The following is a 15,708-nucleotide window of genomic DNA, read 5'->3' as shown; positions in this document are numbered from 1 at the left end:
TATAATTGCTGGCACACCCTTGCATAACATTTGTGAAGGGGAAAGAATGTTCAGATGGCCTTCGACTTCAGCGGACTTCCAAAAATAAGTTTACCTGCAGCTGCAGAAACAGTATGGTTACAGTTAGGAAAAAATGTCGAAGCCAGTGTCTTGTAGTGAAGGGGGTGTGTCATCTAGTGAAGCGAGTATTGTGAGAAAGTTAGCATCTACTTTGGTAAAGTGGGTGTGTCTTGAGGTCCTGTCATTTAAGTGGGTATCTAAAGTGGGTGTGTTATATGCTAAAACGGGCATGCCGTGCAGTTCTGTGGGTGTGTCACATTGTAAAGTGGGTGTGCCTTGTAGGGAAGCGGGTGTGCTACATGCCACAGTGGACATGTTGGTAGGGAGTAGTCACTTTTAGATTTATACCTGTGTAAATATGTGTTTGACCAGCAACCTTCAAAAGCTGGCTTTCTGCAAAAATGTGAAATTAAAAAACTTCAGGTGCCTGTCTGTAGGACCTTGATCAAACAATCCTTCTTCCCTGGTTGGCATCAAAGCATTCTGTGCAGCAGTGATATTATGATGGTAGTGACGGCGTAATCCCCCTAAAAAGAAAATAATACTTACATTTCTTCGTGGATGGGTGATTGTCAGATTGGCGGTTTGATGTTTGGAGCAGCCAAATGGCGTAGTTGGTAAGTTACAAAGTGTGGTAGTGTAGTTGCAGGCAATGAATCTTTGTGACTGCAGGGAGAGTGTATTTTTCGAGAAAACTCGAGAAAACTTTGGAGCAATGGGCGTTTGTTTTTGGGATAACATTCTCTGTCTAGATTGACAGATTTTTGTTGTGTTGAGGGAACACAGGACTATATAGGAGGAAACTCTTTTTCTCTGTTGACAAACATGCAACACGGCACTACAGGTAATTTGCACTTGAGCACGTATGCATAGTCGTCATATGGAAAATTCTAATGTGGATATTTTGTATTTCCACGCCATATTTTCACATTGCACTTTTGAGAAAGGCTTTTAATCTTCTCATCAAAGCAACAAAGCCCTGTGAGTGTTTTGTGCTATTTTCTCAAGTGTTGTTTACTACAGAGCCTGAGGTTTGCGTCCTGCCTCCTATTAACAGTCAATTGTTTGTGTCTATAAGTGAAGAAGGTGATCTCTCTGAAACCTTAACCAAGTAGTTTTAGTTGCCTAAACTTTAATGTAACTTAACCACAGGTGCAGCAGATCAGAAAATTACACTTTGGTATGCACTGACAAATTGATACACTTTGTCGTTGAGGTATGAGGACTTGTTGGACTGAATAATTGATCTAAGGGAATGTGTCACCTACACAGTGCTGTTGGTTCACATCAACTTGGATCTTTTGTTTATTCCATCTTCGCTCTCTCCCAACTCTCCTGTCACACTCCACCGTGTATCGCTTAGTAAAACTAGAAGCTTTAAAACAGTCTGTAAACAGCGCAGTTTCTCTTGTGGGAACGTCTGACTGTGTTTCCTTTCGCTAAGCAGCCAGCAGCCAAAGAGCTGGCACAGTGGGATTCAAACTTTTTCTCCAGGGACCCACACTGGAAGCTCATCTACCCAAAACACAACACCAAAACCTAAAGTAATAATTTTTGACAGTAGCTAAAAATATGAGAAACAACCCCAGGGGAGTGTGTGTGTGTGTCAATATTTTTTCTGAACAGGATGAAAATGATTTGCTTTTCCTTCAGTTTTAAAATGTCATTTTTCTTAACTTTTGAACAAGTGGAGACACACACACACATCAGCTACATGAGAAATTGTATCCAGTACTGCAATGTGTAGATTACAACAGTGAACGAACAGATATCTGATGGAGGCTGTGAGCTGAGATGTGATATGGCTGAATAAATACGTGGGAACATTGTAACCAGTATGTGGCATTCTCCTTGGTCTCTATTTCTCAGGGAAGTTATGATGTGTCTTTGCTAGAGGATCAGCGCCAAATAAACACAAATACAGTGAAGTGCAATGGCAAACGAAAGTAAATCTGGAGCTGGCTTTTACTTTTACTCTCGTTGGAGAGTATGTTTACAAATGGTAACTGACAATCCTGCGTAATATATCCTTTAAGCTATTGTAAGGGTTAGGCAATGGAAACTCTGGGTTAAGGTCAGGGGAGTAAGGGAAATGTTCTAAAGTGCCTACTGATCAATTTAAATGTCAAACATTGTAAAATATATTTTAAAAAATTAAAATAACATTTAAATATAAATATTTATTCAAGGATAGTTTCTATTTGGAAGCCAACTGACGTATTTAACCAAGCAAATAACTTAAGGATGGATCATATTTTCAGTTGGTGAAAAGACGATATAGTTGAATATCATCCTGAGCTTCAGGGTAACATTACATAAAGGGGACCAAGTATATTATGCTCTTTTTCAGGTTCATACTTGTATTTTGGGTTTCTACTAGAAAATATTTACATGCTTTGATGGTCAGAAAACACTTTATTTGACCTACACAGTCAGGGCTGGAACACTTGTATTCACCCTCTGTCTGAGGAGGGTATGCCTTAGCGCCTCTCTCTTTAAGGCCCCCTCCTTAAAACACCCAGTCTGCTCTGATTGGTCAACGTTTTGTGGATCTCAGGGTCTCACCGTCATGTCAAGGGCACGGTCACACATGAACGAATGGAGACGAATGACCATTGTCTGCCTGGGCGATATTTGTGTTAAATGTGGGCTGACAGGGAGAGTTGACTTGCTAGCTAATTTTAGCTATCTTGCTAGTAATACAGCAAAGTAGGTTTAACATATAAAATATGTTCCGTGCCTGTCTCTCAACTTACTGCGAGCCAGGCAGCATTTCTCATGTGGGGCAGTTTGTATTTTTCAGTGTCGTACAATATCAGCTTGTTAGACATGGCAAAATCAGTGTTGTGTCCACATATACTTCTTTGCTATTTGTTGATGCTGCAACTTTTTCAGTCAAAGCTTAGCAAAGTTGAACTCTATGCAATGTAAAGATGCAAATTTGCTTTTCCACCAAAACCAAATGTTTTATTTGCTCCTTTGTTTGCATTGAATAGTGAGAGTGAAGGAGGTATAAGCAGATATATGATACAAAATTGGGGACAAATAAAAAAACATCGGCAACCAACATTGCATTTATCTGACGTAAGCATATAGCTACATGTAGCAGTGTAGGATGAAGCATGCCTGAAGCTTTTGGCCATATAAAGAAGTCTCAAAAGTTAAAATAAAGGTTGGTATTTAAATCATTCTGAAGCTAATAGGTCCCCTTTAATAAAAAAAAAAACAAACAACTTTCTTGGCTCTACCTTCTTAGATTCAGGACATTTCCATGAAGTTATTTGTCCTGGAAAAACAAACCACCACCAAATGTTGAAAGGAAAACTAGAAATACAGGGTAATGTGATGATATAGCTTCATCCAGCACCCGGCGCGGCAGCTTGCTAACTGGCTTCTCTTTGTTTCCGTTGGCCCTGCTGCCAATGACTTTGCCCTGATGTCAGAGATCTGACATGACCTGCAGGCATCTGTTCTCCTTCCCTAGAAGCTTCACATACATACACCCGTCATAGGCATCACACACACTTTTTTGCAACACACACTCCCCACACCCCTGTCTTGTGGTATTTCTCGGGTATCCACGCCCCGTGTCCTGTGGTGTGTCTCCCGTAGAGGAGTGTATGTTTTGTTTATGGTCAGTGACATGCACAAGCACTGTGGGGCCTAACTGAATGTGAGCACTGTCAGAAGAGATTAGAGCCGTGTATGTTGGTGGGTGTGTGTGTGTTGGCTAGTTGACTGGTGGGGAGACACCAGTACAGATGGGGGCTTCAGATGTGATGAGCGTCATGGCCGGGCCTCCTCCTGTCTTCTTGGTTCAGCATCAAGAAAAGCCCTGCTGCTGCCGTGCAAACTAACCCAAGCAGCCCATCGGCCACACCAGTGTCCCCTTTGTCTCCTTGTCCCTTCCACACACACACTCTCACTCTCTCACACACACAGTTGTTTCAACTGATGTGGGTATTCAAAAGCCAAAATGATATATTTGCGACTGAAGCAGCTGAATTGCTTGCGCCAATATTCGATATTTTCGCCAAAACCCAGGTTTTTCAAAGGTTAACGTAACAATGTATGCACCACTCAGTACTTACATAATTTGTATCCTGCTGCAATAAGACATTGATGCCACAGTTTGTAGTAAACAACAGTCTTGTAAAACTCTGAGAATAAAATTTGAGGGAATAAAATTTGAAGACCAAATTGGGAAGGAAAGCAAATAAGCTGCTGTTTATGTACCAGAGTTACTGAGTCTTATCTGTATATCTGCTCACAACAACAATAAAACTCCTGTATTTAACGGACAGAGGTTGCTCAATTCTACATTAAATATTTATTCAAATAAATTTCACTATCTACGTCAAATGAACTGACAGAGAGCTGATGGCTATATCTTTTTATCAAGGCTTAACACACACACACACACACACACACACACACACACACACACACACACATGTATACCAAAACAGTAGACGGACACAGTGTTAGAAGTGTTATGAGGGTGGGCTGGATGCTATAGGGGTGGAGGCTGGTTCATGGCCTTGCTCACTCGATCAGACTAGGCATTTTGTTCAGACACTGAACAGAGACCTCTATCGCCCTAAGGCCATCTCTCTCTCTCTCTCTCTCTCTCTCTCTCTCTCTCTCTCTCTCTCTCTCTCTCTCTCTCTCTCTCTCTCTCTCTCTCTCTCTCTCTCTCTCTCTCTCTCTCTCTCTCTCTCTCTCTCTCTCTCTCTCTCTCTCTCTCTCTCTGCAGTCTGTTAGCAGAATTTCTATTAAACCTGTTAGAAACAGACTATATGGTTCGCCTGATTCCTCCCTCATCATCCTCCTCTTAAACACATCATCAGCATTCTCCCTCATTTCATCTTTGATTTTGTTTACAATGCATTTGCATCATGTAGATACACATTGTGTTTGCTTGTTGACTAGATGTGATTTCCACATCAAAAGAGGATGGCCAAAGAGATGGCCAGAGTCAAACAAAAGGTTTATTATTACTAAACTAGGTGTACAGGGTTCCAAGCAACCAACACAGTTAGGAAAGGAACCAAAAGACTTACATCAACACTGAATGGTGCTTCAGCTGGAGGTTTGTTAAATGTTTTTGTATGCTTAGGTAGTCAGATGCCTTCCTATGGAGCCAACACTTTCTCACTCAAAACTTGTTAGATACAGCAGTTTGATCAGTTGCATCTTAAACTGACGCTATGTACCCCCTGTGTCAGTTTTGTATGCTCATGGTCAGTATTCAATTTCCGCACAGCCTAGTGTCTCTTCAAAATAATTTTCCAAGTTCACAGGAAACATAGGTTTCATCACCATTAGGTTTCAACAATAAAACTTGGTTAGGTTTAGGGAAAAGAATATGGTTTGTGTTAAATGGGTACTTTTGTTATGTAACTTGTCTTCCATAAGTGTTAATGAGTATATTTTTTGAGGGCTCGTTATGCCATTACCAGCTTTGGAAAAGAATCTTCCATCCTGTGTTTTTTGTCATGTTACATATGTCATGTTTCTCATGTGATGTGTATGTAAGATAGTTTTAAAAAATGACACAGTGTTTCACATGGGACACAAACGTCCTGTTAGTTCGAGCCATCCATCACTCTGCGTTTTTGAGATTTTTTTCCTAGGACGGCAAGCATGACCATCCTACTCTTCTGCTGATGGGCTCGCTCTTGTTGCCTTCATTGGTTGGATTGGTTAGGTTTAAGCAGAGAGAGTGACATTGGTTAGGGTTTGGGTAAGAATGTCAGGGTAAGCCAATCAGAGGCAGAGTAAGGCAGAGTAGTGCTGTTAACAGCTTCAACATCCTAGAAAAAAAACTACCCTCCCTCTTAGCTTACTCGAGCTCTTGCTTTTTACATTAGGTCATTGCTACAGATGGGTTCACAGTGGACCTAGTTGAAAGCCTGGTACATCTTATAGAGATACTAAAGGGTGCTTTGTGCTTCAGATTCAGATGCCAACAGCAACTAACTAAACTGCCATATTTGATGCCCTGGGAATGAGAACAGGTTGCAAAGCACACTGCAAAGATCTGCTGCAGTCTTTGACCATAAGGGTGATGGAGTCGTCTTGGACAGAACTTTGTGTATAAATGTGATATTACATTAGTTGCTGTACTCTGTATTACACTTAAAACCTAAAAGGCACAAATAAAAATTGTATATTGCACGTTGTTTTCCCAACTTGGCCCCAACTGGTCCAACCACAGCATGATTTATGAGAATGTTTATTATTTACAAACCCTGCATTTTGGCCACTGTGCAGCCCAGAATATTCTTTGTTGAAGGAAATTTGATGGTGTTGCCATATTATTATTTTTGGGGAATGCTCTTAAAACAAAAATTATCCTTCTGAGCATATTAACGCTTTTAAAAAAAAATGCTGTTATCAGTCTACCTTGCACTGATGGATTTATTTTGCTCTTCGGCAGTGAATGTCTTGCACAATGTCACATCACATGAAGATATAAATACTGCAGCCATAATCATTTTTGGTGACCAAATTTATATCTTACAGAGCCCACCTTTGGTCCCAGTGCTAACAGCACTCCGGTTTTGCTTTCTAAAAGGATTAAGAAGATCTGAATTTATGCAGCTTTTTAATGTAACTCAGTTCACGACACCAGTTGGATGTAATCAGAGGCGGTCCTGGGTAGTTTTGTGCCCTGGGCGAACCCCCCCCCCCCCCCCCCCCCCCAAAAAAAACATCCATTAATATTGTATTATCTAAGCATAATGCCTCAAATTTTAATAGTTGCTAGTTCAGCAAGGCTAAAAACCAAACACAGTCGTCGTCTTCTGTGGCTAAGTAGCAGCATATTAGCAAGAGGATAATAAATAGCGTATAAACTACTGTTTCATTACGTACAATTAACGTCACTCGACCTGCATACCTTTTATCTTTTGAGCGTTTCTCCTCTTCTTCTTTCCCTTTCTTTCTGAACTGGACATCTGATGGTTTCTTTGGTCTTTTGTCCATGATACACCCTTGACTCAATTTAACATCATCACCTTTTCCCTCCGTCAAACGCCCATGTGGTGATGTTCAGCATATTCCAACATGCTCTTATGTTGAAAGGACTGCAACAGGAAGTAGTTCTGAGCGGAAGCTCTGTATTGCGTATTGAGAGTTATGCAGACGCTTGACGGATTTAATGCGGTCAGACATTAAAGTGAGTTCCAGTAAAAACCCGACAGTTGTGGCAGTTTTTACATTTTCACATAGCGCAATAAATGTAAAAGTATCTATGTTAATTTTATGAATGAAATACAATTTATTTGGAAGCAGCTGGGATCATAACAGGTCAGTCTATCCCTCACCCCCCTCCTTGCTTTTCCTCTGAGAGTTAAACTCAACCTGCTCACAACCTCTGCAGTTGTGAGTTGATCGCCCTCCTGTCTCCCTGCTGCCTTTTCTTCTGACGCACACAACCTGTAGACATGACTCTCAGCAGAAAGTTGACATGATAGTAAGGGCGCCCCGCACCTACTCCACTAATGTGACGTGGAAATGAGCGGTAGAAAACTTGCGATTTTTATTTATTTATTTATTTATTTATTTAGCGGGTGCTCGTGCGCCCCCAAATAGATTGCGCCCTGGGCGGTCGCCCACATTGCCCATAGCAAAAACCGTCCCTGGATGTAATGGTATTCAACAGGGTCAATCAGTCAAGTCCAGCTCAAAAAGTGTTCACGCTTATGGAAAAGGGGAAAAATACTTTTTGATTAATGCTAATAATGTCATTAGTTGCCTTATTTCGCCTTCTTTGGCCATCCTTGTCTTCAGTTCGTAGAATATTTCAAAGAATTTTGTGCTCTCTGTGTATCTGCATTCGCCAAAGGGTTCATATCTCTCTACTGAGTTCAAATCTCTTTATGTCTGCAATCGATGCTCTTGTGTCATGTGTGATTTCCCACTGTGACATGCATCCTCCCATTCACACGTCTGTTAGTGTCTGTAAGTGGTATGACCCAAGCAGGCCTCCAACAATAAACACAGCTAATAACAACTGGCTCTCAGAGGACTGTGTGTGTATATATCTGTAAGTGTGGGGTGAGTAAACAGGGAGTTAATAATGTGCACACACACACACACACACACACACACACACACACACACACACACACAAATGCAGTTCAATAGTGGTGGTCCTCAACCCCCCACACATCACACCAGTAATTTCTAACTCACTTGTTCTCCATTGCTGATAGTTGCATTGATCTATGTTTTTGCATTGAAAATGAACCTCCACCGGTCTTCCCTTGTGTCCTTGGTTTATTCCCAGCTCATCACTAGAGCCGCTGATTTCAGTGATTATCACATAGCCATGATGGAGTGTAAAAGCTGGTGAATTGCAAGGTCAACTCGAACAAGCACAACATTACAATATGATTTTACATGACTGTGGAAAAACAATTTTTGAAACTGTGTTGAGCGAGTTCCAGGGAGTAATTGTATATTAAAATGCTGAAAACTTATTTACCGTCTTTGCATTCAATTTAGTGTGAATTCATTTAAATGGATACTTTAGTATACAAGGGATGAATTCAGGCATTTTAACATATGGGATTGACTAACTCTTTGAGTCAGCCTCAAGTGGCCATTCAGGGAACTGCAGTTTTGGGCACTTCCTTCAGCTTGATCTGCACATATTAGCAAAATCACAGTGACATTGACCTTGTTGAAAATCTGCAGAGTATGAGTAGTGTTTTTTTCTGCAGTAGAGTGTGTTTTTTGCAGTAGAGTGTGTTTTTTGCAATAAAAACATAGAATCTGCTTGTGAATTCGGATTTTGTCGATCTGATCATACCCCTGTTGGTATGCTGAAGACACCAGCAGTGCTTTTTTTCAAGGTTTGGCAGTTAAAACTACTTGGCTATGTCCAGGGAATGTTTGTGCTTTTGGTAAATTAGTTATGGTAAAGGCATGGTTACATAAAAGCAAAGATTACATGGTAAAGGTTAAAGAAAATCCTCATGGTGAAAAGAGAACAATATTCTTTACTATGAGATGCAATACAAACCTTGTCATCACTGTGAGGTTTTCCTGTAACCAGCTGAGACTCTAAGAAGTTGTTGCTCCCAACCAAGAATTAGTCCTGGACAGAACCCCCCATGAAACCAAAACTTTTGCAACGCAAATCAAACAAATGAAACATATGTGGTCTTTTGTGAGCTTCTGAGGCGCTGCCATTTTGTGGATAGAGCTAAGCTAGCTGCTTTTGCCTTTTCTCAGTCTTTATGCTAAGCTAAAATAATCATGTCTTGGCCAACAGGTTCTCATTCCTAGCTCGACTCCTCCATGCTGACAACTTTTTAGCCCCTTGTCGTCTCATAGTGACGCACAGGGCACTCTTGACCGTATCCGTGCAACACACAGCTGAAACACATTGTAAGACATAGTTTATGTTTTTAAACACTTGCAGCCAGATTAAGGCAATAAGACTACTTGGTTAGGTTTAGAAAAGATCTTTTTTGGGTTATAATGAGTATCTTAATTATGTAAGGTAACGTGATGCTAAATACATGATGTGAGTGACTTTAGTGTGCAGTAACCGTGCGTAAATTGAATAACATTATATTCAAACAAAACTGACTTTTGGTTACTCATGGGATACAAACTGTTGTGTCCTGGATTGAAGTCCGCTTCTGCTTGACCAATCCACCACCCCTACCTCTCGCCTTATGCAGACTTTTTCACTCTTTAGACAACATCTAATGCTCTCAGTGTCAAGCACTGCTGCTGATGGGTTTACATTGAAATTTATCTCACAAAGACGTTAAAGGGTTCCTTTGGCGCCGAATATCACTTGCTGAGAGGCATGATAAAGTGACGGTATTTGACGTGCTGGGAATGAGAACGGGCTGTCCTGGCTGAAGATTCATATTATGAGAGCGGTATCGATCTTCTCACTTAACTCTCAGAAGTAAATCAAACAAGCGTACTTCCAAAAAATGTCAACAAATCTGAGCAGATGCAAAAGCCAAGGAAGCAGCTACATGATTTATTACGACAACAGTGTAGGCATGGCTCAGCCAATAGCATGGAAGCATCAATCAAAACTGACTTGGTAACATGGCAAAATGCAAATTATTAGGGCATTTTAAAAACTTAATATGCAAGACTATAACCTGTGAAAAAAGCCACTGTGTAATATAGTACGAACAAGTAACTAGATGTTTTTGACTTTGGTGGCTAAGCATTGCTTTGTATTCCTGAGCGTGTATGCGGGTGCCTCTGTGTGTAAGTGAGCGCGAGAAGCTATGTGGCAGAAGTGTGTTCTCCTCTGTGTAACCTTGACCCGTCTGGAGAGGCAGCCTTGCCTCAGCAGCAGCAGCAGCAGCTGTGTCACTTCAACTCAGCATCTTCAGTCCAACCTTAAGGGACCCAGACTGCCCGTGTCCCTGCCCACACATCCACATCCAAGGACCCCCCTGATAGAACAACCAGCCAGACCCCCCCCTCAGCTGCCTCCTCCTCCTCCTGCCCTAAGCTACCAGCAAACACACATTCATGCGCACTGTCCATCATGCATACTGATAAACGTGTTTGCTATCAACAGCAGCAGACAGTGGCCTGGCTGGCTTGGCTGCTTGACTGCTGACAAAGCCCAGACTCAGCCTGCCTGGCCCTGTAGACACAAGAACAGCGGCGGAGACAAACACTGGCCTCCAGCCACTCCCAGTCAGCTCTACATATGTCACATGTTAATGACATCAAGTCTGTGGCCACCCACAGACCACGACATACTTGAGGGCAGCAGATCGAGAAATAAAGTCGTTTCTCCTTGGAACGCAGGCCTTATCCTTTCGCTGTGGCATTCAGTGTCAGGACTCGAAGGCTTTAACCCCTTGCATCACTGCAGGTCTGCTGTCAAGTCTCTGGTCACCTTTCTGCACCTTCTCCATGCAGTCTGCCGTGATGGGATTTGGTCACAGAGTGATTTCGAATAAAATGTATTTGTACAACACAAATATATCATTATAATATTTATGATACATGTTTTTCTTCCTGTGAAATAATGAATATTTGTAGCCTGGAGGCTTCCTCTGTTAATTAATTAAGTGAACTAGACTGAAAAGGGAAAGTAAAAGTCATTATAGTGTCTGAGTTCATCATTCTGTATATGTTCAACTGTTTCATGGCAAACAGGGAGTAGTTACCCCTTTTGTTTTTGTAGGGATTTGAGCCAAAAACTAGGATGGATGAGCCAAAAACACATTCAAAGCTTTAATCCTTATCCCATTAGTGGACTCAGGAGTGAAAATAGTAAACAGCCGCCATGCTTGACTCCTCCATGTGCAGAAAGGAAACAGTACGCCGTCTTTTGTCAAACATGACTGATTCACTTTTGCCTTTTATGTGTGTGGGAGCTTTGCCTTTCATATCGATCATGGTTGTGCCAACTGTTTGTTTTGTCTTTTCATATAATGAACCCTGGGCCCTTGGTGAGGCCCCGGCGGAGCTTTGCTCCATGCTAAAGGGCTTTTTGTGAGACAGTGTCACGCTCCCTCGTTCCGGCGAGGCTTCGCATTTCTTATTATTCATGGCTCTCTCCCCGTTTGTTGAGAAGGCCGGGATCAAACAGGCCGATTTGCCACGCCTGACACCCACTGCTGTGAGTGTGTGTTTTGTGTGTGCGTGTCTGTGTGTGTGAACTCGGCTCAGGCTCAGTAATGACAGGATTTGTTAAACAGTAAATTAATGAATAATGAAATATCCAGCACGCGCCTGCCTTGCCTGAAGCACAGTGCCCCGAGCAGGAATTACTCCCGACCGGCACTCGGCTGTCTGCATGCTGGATAACCTGTGTGTGTGTGTGTGTGTGTGTGTGTGTGTGTGTGTGTGTGTGTGTTGGATAAGCATTTTTACAGCCCATTGCGTGACAGAACGCTTAGGGGCTTTGCTGATGGGGGCCTGCTCTCTCACTTCCTGGCGAAACGACAGACAGACTGACAGAGATTCAGACATAACGGCGTGCAGAGAAGACTGTCAGTGCTCCTCTCATGCTTTGGATATCAAATATTACCAATGTCTTCATAAGCTCAGTCCATGTTCATAACTGGATTACCCTCCCCTGGTTTTCTCATTAAAAGTAACAACCTGTGACATTTTCATAAAAATAAAATGTGCTTCCCATTATCACCAATTCATCAAACGTGAGTCACTCATATTGTATCCAGATCCTGAGTGAACACTCTGCAGCTGGTGGATGTTTCCCTGCTGCTGGTGTATTTTAGCATGATCAGCAATAGCCATGTGGGACTAAAATTCTGAGGAAGTGACTACATGCTTTGCACAAATCATGTGAACCAAAAAAGGAGGAAATTATGTTACTTTAAAAGGCATACATGTAACAATCCATATTCCATCATGGCTCACTGTTCAGGTCTATAGAAGCTGTACAAGAACTAAAGTCAGCGGACCTCCAGGGGTCAGCACACCCTAACCTTTTCTATTTATCAATCTTTAAACTTTTGTTATTGTTTTTTGACTTAATTTTGTATCCTCTGTAATGAACTGCCTCAGTTAAACTCTTCATACACATATTAACTTGTTTTGGTTAAAATAAAAGTTGATAAAAAGAGGCGAGCAAATGAAACACACCTGAACAGTAACTAGTGTAACTTAAACATTGATTCTCTGCAGTGTTAGATAAGATTTGAATCATTCTATAGCTTGCATTGATTTCTGAAATCAGTATCCATTGACAAGCTCCAAGTTTGTAAGTTTTCATATCGTTGTATTCTTTAGGAGGAAACAACTACACAAAACAACGATCAGAATGCCACTGCTCAATGCTGAAGTTTTGAATTTACAGTCCTATATTGACGACAGGTGCAGCCAACTCTTTAAAAGGACTGATTCTTCAACACGAAGCACAGAACTCAAAACATGTTATTACCTGTCATTATGAACTGGTTAAAATATGCTACTAGCTTGACATGACTGTGTGGGGTATTGTATTTTCTGTATCTTAATAAATATCTTGTAGAGGTAAACAGTAAAGCCTTAATTATGTTGTAAACATAGCAAAAATAATTTTTGTAATTGATTAAATACCTCAAGCAATTTGCAGTCATGGCCAGGCAGCAGTTACAGTACGTGTTGTGTGACAGCTTAAATGGTAGGTTGTTGTAGACTGTCATAAATAATTTAAAAAGCACTGCACTTTTACAATCACCTGCAGTACACAGATCAGTGCCACACAATTACACTGCAAAAAGAAACTATTTGTAAAATTTTAAGTTGACTGAATCTGAAAAGACAAGTTGAATCATTAAAAAATTACCTCAACACCAGCCTTTTTTAAGTTGAACCAATACATTTCTTATCACAGTGTAAATTCAGTGTTCATAATTTAATAACAGACAGGCTATTTCTTATATTTTTTGTTAGTAATAAAGTTTTAAAAAACATTTGTTTTACAATATTTCTCTGGATATTCCAAGCCATTTAAACTTGCATTCTTTTGGCCTTTTCAAAAAAGCACCGGGATCATCATTTGTGGACAGCAGGTAGTTTCTGGAGCCTTGACTTCACAATGAAGCATTTTCAAGAGGCCTGAAGCTCAATACTCAAAACTAACTTTGCTGGAAATGGAAACAAAACCTGCAGCAAACATTGGTGTTAGTAACTTGTTTGAGTTGGAAGTTTGAGGAGAGAAAATAACATTCACAAATAAGTGAACAATCCAAAAAGTCACCTTTCTGCCCCTCAGTTTAGTTCACTTCAGATTAAGAAGTCCGACAGCAAGGAAGCCTAACATCCCTTTCCTCTGCTACGAGTCGCAACAGTTGGTATAAGAGATGATCTTTGCCGTTGTGAATTGCATTTTCCTTTTAATTTGAATATTAAAATGTAGTTTATTATTATTCTATTGAGCTGTAATGACACTTTTGGATGAGCTGTTTTTTCTGACCAAATGGAAATCTGCCACACACCCAGGTATCTGTAATTTATGTGCACTACTTGCTTCATAATTTTTGTTACCTATTCATTGCCTTCTTTTAGACTATATAATAGGGACACCCCACCCCCATGAGTTTATTTAAAAAAACAAACTGCAGTTTAATGAAAATGTGACCTACATATTGCCTGGCACACCTAAAGTTTTTAATAGCCTGGCTAAATATTTTGTTTTTAACTTCTAGCTACAAAGACAGTGCAATAGCTTATATATTCCTGAAGCATTTACTGACAATCAGTTGATGAATAAACACACAAATAATTATTGTTCTGTCACATAATTTAAAATATATTATTATGATAATATTGCAAATAGTTTTCTTGACATTTGCTCCTAGCTTTTATTGTACTTTTTAAATATAATTGTCTAGTTTTTTGCCACGTTGCATGTTGCCTTTCCCCCCATGTTTTGGAGCCATGGCTCGGGGTCTAAAGGTTTGAATATTTGTGAGAGGCGTCTGAATGCAGCAAAAGGAAAATATTATCGATCCAGGTTTCAAATGTTTAAACTACAGTGTCACTCGTCCTCGTGACGACCGGATGCTGCCTGCGTTAATTAGTAAAAACACCATGTTTTTTTTCTTCCGTGTTTGTTGTTTTGTTTTCTTAGGCTTGTTTGTTTATTGTTCCAGCCAACCTGTCGTTGTTGTAGCCACCGATGCTCAGCAGCTTCCTGTCTTTGTTGAGCGAGAATCGCTCGCGGACATGCGGGTGCTGAACTCTGCACCTGCGTCACGCGGCGTTCCACTCCACGGGTCACACTGAGCCCGCGGGACACTTTCTCTCCCCCTCTGTCTCTCTCTTTCTCAAGCTCCCTATTTTCCGTCTCTCTTTCTCATTAGCTTTCTTTCTCTGGCTCCCTCCACTCTTTCTGTGTGTGTCTCTCGCGCTCTCCCGTCATTAGCACACCGGCGGTAGATCCCCACCGCAGAAGCGGGCCCGCGAGGCACGATTCTATTCCCCCTGCGCGTGTGCGAGAGAGAGAAGCCTCTCTGAAACGAGGGCCTCACTGGCCAGAAAATACAGCCAATTATCTCCCTGGAATAAGGCAGTATCCATCATAGTGTGTGTGTGTGTGTGTGTGTGTGTGTGTGTGTGTGTGTGTGTGTGTGTGTGTGTGTGTGTGTGTGTGTGTGTGTTTTTTTCGGAGGCTTTGGAATATACTGACTTCAGACTGCTGATATTTTAAACCTTACAAAGCTATTAAAACATTAATGTTATTATTATTATGATAACAATTTGTAACTTTTAATCTGGTATGGATGCATTCCAGAAGTAACAGTTTCATCATATCTTTAATATCTGCAATAACAAAATATAAGTCTATAAAAAAGACTTATTTTTTAACATCATAAACTACAAGTGTGGTCAGTTATGTAGCTGAAAACTTTGAGTTAAAACATAGTATAGTTATTACTCATCACTGCATATAAGAACTCTTGTTCCTGCAATGTTATTAAGGTAAATAATCCTTAATAGCACCAGAAAATATTAATGAGTCAGATTTAGTTGTGTGAATCAATTTCTGGTTGCAGAGTTGCTGGTTGCAGTTACTTTTTCCATTTATATTCAAATCAAAGATTGTGCCTTAGTGATGAATAGGCTAAATTGCTTTTTAAAAGAAATATTGGAAATACTTATATTTAATTCTGTTTTTTTTTTTTTTTT

Source organism: Plectropomus leopardus, chromosome 16 (assembly GCF_008729295.1).
Source record: "Plectropomus leopardus isolate mb chromosome 16, YSFRI_Pleo_2.0, whole genome shotgun sequence".
NCBI classification, from domain to species: Eukaryota; Metazoa; Chordata; class Actinopteri; order Perciformes; family Serranidae; genus Plectropomus; species Plectropomus leopardus.
Note: the sequence above shows the minus strand (reverse complement) of the source record.